Genomic DNA, 6,604 nt, shown 5'->3' on the forward strand with positions numbered 1-6,604 from the left:
GATGACCTTCCCAGTTCTGCGCCTTTGTGAGCCTCATTTATTGTTGTAGGCCAAGAGCTTCTCTCAGCTGCCAGAAAAAGACATTCAGAAAGGAAATTCAGTGTCTTCCTCCCTCTCCTTAGCGCTAGGATCTCTTCTTTCATTCCATGAGGCATTTGAAGTACTAGAAAGGTAGAAAAACAGTGTCCTATGATTTAGTTCAGTAATAGGAGATATTTAGGCTGTTTTCTTTTTTTCCTCCTGAGATTCTGTCTTCTGTTCCCACTCATCAACAACTGAGTGGTTAGGAAAGCTGATCAATTTGCCTAAAGCCAAGTAGCCTAATAATGAATTTGCCTAAAACCATATTCTCTTCTATGTTACCGTATGTTCCCTCCCAAGTCTTACCTCAGCCTATCAGATCAATGTACCTGAAGCCATTTTGCCTAAAACTAATTAGCCTAATGCCAGTTTGCCTAATGATCAATTCACCTAAACCTATTAAGCATTTTGGCACAACTTTGTGTGTGTAACCTGTTTATGGTTTTAGCCTCCATAAGCATTTTTGCTTCTTTTTTGTCTCACCTCATTTTGAGCACTTTAAAGATTTGTTAGCAATGTCTAAGGATACTCCTAACTAAATCAAGTATTTATCAAATTTACAGCTTTTCATATAGGACAGGATGGTGTTAACTCCTTACACATTTTTCCAGACCTTTTGAAGATGTTTATCGTTTTATCTACCCTTGTATATTTTACCACTTTATTGATTGAGAAGCAATGTGGAATAGTAGAAAGAGTAGTAAATGGGTTTGCAGTCAAAACTACTTAAATGGGAGCTCTGTTAATAAAATTAGTATGTATTCAGTGTTCATTCATGAGGCATCATCTTTCAGACTGAGGGTGAAGAGATATAATGGATACATTAGAAACTTCACAGGTCAACTATTCTAGTCCTTTATCTAAAACAGCAATCCCTAAAAAAATATCAAATGTTCAGTTACCTTTTACTTGAAGATCTCCAGAGGCTGTGAACTTCTCCAAGGAAGTTTGGAGGTTTTGCCTTTTGTTGAACTAAAATATTTCTAACTCACACATTGGTCCTAATTCTGTTCCCTGGGGCCAAGCAGAATACATTTAATCTTTCCTCCAAACACCAACCCTTCAAATTCTTGAAGAAAACCATTATGTCCCTTAACAAGTCTTCACTTTTCCAAGATCACCATCTCTAGTTAGTTGAATAGATCCTCATATGGTATCCTCACCATCCTAGCTGCCTTTCTTCTGTTTGTGCTCTAGCTTATCAATGCCCTTCCTAAATGTGGTGCCCAGACCTGAACACAACACAGAGTGACTTAGCTAGGGAGATTATGTTCTGGGTTGTAATCTAAAATCTAGTTTTTCTATATGCCTTGTCACACTGTTGACACATATTTGAGCATGCAATTCACTACAAGCTCTTTTTGTTTTTTCACATGATCTTTGTACTGTCTCCCATATCCTGTACTTGTGCACTTAATTTTTTTAATCTGTGTAGAACTTTAGTCAGTTTAATTTTGTTACATGTGCTGTATTTTCCCAACCTATAGAAATCTTGTGGATGAGGATTCTGTTACTTGGTGAATTATCTGTCCTCTCAGCTTTAAAATACAAAGATGATAACTACTAGCTATACTTTTATTCAAGACATTGATTAAAATGTTGAATACAATTTGATGAAGGACAGAGCCCTGTTACATTCCATTAGTGACCTACCTTCAGGGTCATTGGTTAGGTCTGGAAAGAACCTTAGAATTAATCTAACCCAACCCCTTTATTTTACATTTGAGACCCAGAGATGTTAAAGTGATTTATCGAAGTCACATAGAGGTTGACTCTTTGAGCCCTGTCATTCATCCACTTCTAAATTCATCTGATTTTGTTACTGTTCAGTGCTCTCCATCTTGATCACAAGACTACTGTGAAAGACATTGGTACATACCTTGTTGAGTTACAGGTTATAATGGTTATGGCATTTCCTTTATCAATCTCATGACCCTTTCCAAAAAAATAGGAAAAAGAAATTGTTAGTCCAGCATGTTTTGCCCATAATTAATCCACCTTGCTTTCAGAGACCCCATGAGCTATCTCTTTGATGATCCATTCTAGAATTCTACTGGAAATAAATGTTAAGCTCATAGTTTGAAGAATCTTCTCTCTTTTGAAAATTGGCCAATTTTCCCATCTCCATTCTCATAGCACCTCATCCATTCTCCATGATTCCTAAAAGATGATTGGCAGTTACAGATTAACCACACACACATATTCCTACGAGATGTGATTTGTTAAAACATAGTGGCTCAAATTAACTAAGGTCAACTAGAAATGCTCTTATCTCTTTATATCCTGATTTCCAATCCACTGCCAACCATTTTTTTTCCTGGCCTTCCATTCTGAAGAACATTCTGCACGATTGAGAAAACTGGAGTAAAATGGAAGGTGAGTAATTGTGTCGTCTCTTTATGGTCAGTTATCTTCCCATTTGCCTCAAGGAGCACTCATTCCTTTTTCCTCTTGCCTCTAACATAATTTTTTCTTGGTATTTATTTATCACAAGACTTTGTTCTGGGCTTTAACCTTCCTTGACTGTAATTTATGCTTTTTGTATTTATCCTTAATTACCTGCCCTTTCCATCTTTTTTTCATGTCTTTCTAAAATCCAAGCTCAACAATAAGTTTCTTATCCTTCCACATCTTTGGGGGAGAGAAGCAGGTAGGGCAAACTGGTTCTCCCTATCTTGCCCAGTCTGAAAATGCAGTGGCCCCTCAGTGCCCAGTTCCACTGCTGATCAGCAAAGGAGCTTGACCTGTTCTGTTTGCAACCTGGGCTGGTTAGCCCCTTAGCCAGCCTGGTGGTACATCACTCCAGAGGTTTCATCATATTAGAGCTAGACTTAGTGTAGACACCAGATCAGCTCTAGTCCTACTGTAACAGAAAATTCTCAAGCTCAAGCAGTCTACCAGTCTCAGCCTCCATAGTAGCAAGAATTACAGTGCAGTCACCACACCTGGACAATCAATTTCTTAAGATATCTACGAAGGATCTTGTCTTGGACCATAGATCTTAATGACTACTCCAGCTTCCTGAGCCATAAGCTCCTCCTTAGAAACTGTGCAGGTGATATTACTCAAGGTGCCTTCCTTCACTAATTTCTAAACTGGTATCAAAAGAATAAGTCAAGGTAGGAGGCCTCTTAATCATAGTCCCTGAGTTTATGTAGTTCCTTGGGTCCAGAGATTTTAAATTACCCAGTTCTTAAATACCTTTTTCCCTTCTGCCACTTCTACTTGTACCTAAGTCCCTGATCTGAAATGCCCATTCCTTTTTATTTTTGCCTTATCACAAATACCAGGCAATAGTTTACTGTTAGAGTTTCATCACAAAGGACCTAAGGTACTTCCACCTTTCCCAGTGGCCTGGCTCCTTCAGCACCTGGCTTACAATCTTTATTCCCCATTTCTTGCCATCATCGTTCAGAACTTCCTTATTTGTCTCAATACCTCATCTAACATCCCTCTATCCCTTCAAGAGATCATTTCCCTCCCTCTCATTATCACTTATTTATCATCCACACAGACTTCAACCACTGATAGGCTGCCATCACCACTATTCTAAATCACAGAATATTAGAGATGAGATGGACATCGATTTAGAACCAGAGTTCTTAACTTTTTTTTGTAACCTGATCTCCTTTGGCAGTCTGCTGAAGCCTATAGACTCCTCAGGATAATGTTTTTAAATGAATGAAATGAAATACAAAGGATTACAAAGGAAATCAATGATACTGAAATACAGTTCTCAGCATAATTAAACAATTTCACAGATCCCCTGAAATCTATTTATGGGCCCTTTCCAGGTATCTTGGATCTCAGATTAAGACCTCCTGCTTTAGAAAGTCTCATCAGCAAGGGCAGCTAGGTGGTGCAGTGCTCTCCCTGGAGTCCAGAGGACCTGAGTTCAAATCCAGCCTCCGACACTTGACACTTAACTAGCTATGTGACCTTGGGCAAGTCACTTAACCCCATTGCCTAAACCCCCCCCAAAAAAAATTCCCATCAACTTGACAAGAAAGAAAATAGTACAAGAGGTGGTACAACTTGCCCAAAGTCACACCTGCTAGTGGCAAAGAGAATTAGGGTCTTTGAGGGCAGGGACTGTTTTGTCAATATATTTCTAGCACTTAGCATAAGTACTTTGCACATAGTAAGTGAATATTGAGTTGAACCCAAGTCTTCATATTCTCCAGTTCAGTGCACTTTCATCTACATCCCAGCTGCTTTTATTTTGAGCTAGTGGGACATCTCCAATTTCAAGCACCTAATGTGCCAGGCACTGTGCTAAGCACTGGGGAAACAAAGGCAAAAAAAAAAGTCACTGCCCTCAGGAAGTCCAATAAGGAAGACAACAAGCACATGAGCTAAATAATAGGATAAATTAAAGGTTATCTCAGCATGAATCATTTAAGATTAAGGAGTGGGAAAGGCCTCTGCAGAAGCTGAGATTTTAGGTGAGACCTGAAGGAAGCCAGGATTTCCAAGTGTGGCGGACAGCCAGTGAAAATGCTTGGAGTGGAGAAATGGAGTTATTTGTGGAGGAACAGCAAGGAGTCCAGTGTCACTGGACCATAGAGTTGGGGGGGAGGGGGGAAGATAAGGTCTTAAGAAGAATGGAAAGATAGGAAGGGGTCAAGTTATGGAGACTATACAGAACTTTGAAAGCCAAACAGAAGATTTTATGTTTGATCCTGAAGGTAATAGGAAGCCACTGGAGTTTATTGAATAGAGGAGTGACAGGTCAGGCCCGTGTTTTGGGAAGAAAGAGTGGAGTGGGGATACATCTGAGGCAGCGAGGTGAACCAGTAGTCCAGATGTGAGATGATAAGGGCCTGCACTAGAGTGGTGGCAGCATCAGAGGAGAGAAGGGGCAAATGAGAGAGATGGTATAAAGGTAGAATTGACAGGACTTGACCACTGATTGGATATTGGAGGTAAAAATTGAAATCTTTCCTCAGTAAAAAAGAAATCCATGTTTTTAAAGTTTCCCTTTAGAGTATATCTTTGCCCATAGATTACAGCGGTTAGTCTTCAAGAATAATCTAATGCTACTGATAGGTTAATGGTATTTTCAGTATGTTAATGATAAAAAATTAGTGACAAAAAGAGTTGCAAATGGAGAGTTGAGTGTAAAAGAAAACTAACATACCCTTGCCTGGCACATCTTGACTTTGCTGAGGCCACTATACACACATCCCACATACAAGAATGGCTCACTCTTATCCCCAAGTAATTTGAAATTGGCCTACCTGGGTGCTGTGGCCCAAGGTCAATGACTTTCAATCCCAAGTTTATTCTACGCCCACAAAGAGAACTTTTGGTTGCTGGCAGACTTTTAGTGTTTCACCCATTCACATATAATCATTTTGCAAACTGGAAAGAAAGGTTCCTCCACCCAAAGTAGGAGAATGAGATAAAAAGGATTTTAAAGCTATTTTTAAAAGTTTTTAAGTGGCTTTTTAAGCTGTTTAAACTGAACTAAGACATGTGGGATATCCTGTGTATAACAGAAGTTTTCTCCATCACTCAGAATATGATTCATTGTAACATTTAGATCACTCCCCAAAGTTTTCATACACAAAGACCAGTTTTCATTATAATGCCTATCACTTTGCTTTCTCAGTGAAAGCAATTGTTATAGTGCCATCAGTTTCATTCTGGGGAGCCTTCCATCTGGGATCCTACAAAACCTATTCTTAACTCCAAAAAACTTAATGTGAAGGGTACCCATCAGAGTAGAGTTCCCTTCATCAATTACAAACTTAAAACTGGCAAAGCACTTGATGAAATGTCAGTAATTTGCACTTCCTTGATCAGTTTCTCTTTATTAATCAGAATAAGCTGTCATTCTCTCTACCTGAAATTACTGGCAAGGCAAGTCATGAAATTAAGCAAAGAAAGCTTCAGATGTCCAAGTTGAATTCCCTACCACTACTTTTTGTCAGCTTTGTAATCTACATCAGGAATTCATAATTTAATCTCTCTCTCTGACATGGGGGTTCTTCATTTACAGTTCTCTGCTAATATGTATATGTATTTTCCCCTTTTTTAAAAAAAACAAACTATATATCCTCTTTCATTATTATATTCCAGTCATGATTTATATCCCAACATATGTCAGTTATGTTTATTTCCCAGTATTAAGATCTCACTCATATTTTCCCTTGCAAATTACTGGAGCCTTCTACTACTTTTCTTCCCATGTCAAACCTGGTGCTCTTTGGTATCTGGTTTGGCAGTTGTATGTGGGAAGTTTTCCCCCTTCTTCATTTTCACTTTAAAATCAGGGGAGACCAGCAAGTCTCCAGGTTTCATACAGTCCTACATTAACTAACAATCCATCTTGGCCAGAAGTCCATCTTTTACCCATTTGTTTATCTCCTTTCTATTCTACTAACCTTGCTTTTGAATCAGCAGTAGTGGTAAAAACCTTGTGTGCCACCCCTTCTCCCACAGTCCTCCAGTTTTTTCCCCAGACTTCTTTCTACTTTTCTTCTCATGGCATTCATTCCCACATATATCACAAGAAGTA

This window comes from Phascolarctos cinereus, unplaced genomic scaffold, assembly GCF_003287225.1.
Source record: "Phascolarctos cinereus isolate Bilbo 61053 unplaced genomic scaffold, phaCin_HiC Scaffold_4;HRSCAF=312, whole genome shotgun sequence".
In the NCBI taxonomy this organism is placed as follows: Eukaryota; Metazoa; Chordata; class Mammalia; order Diprotodontia; family Phascolarctidae; genus Phascolarctos; species Phascolarctos cinereus.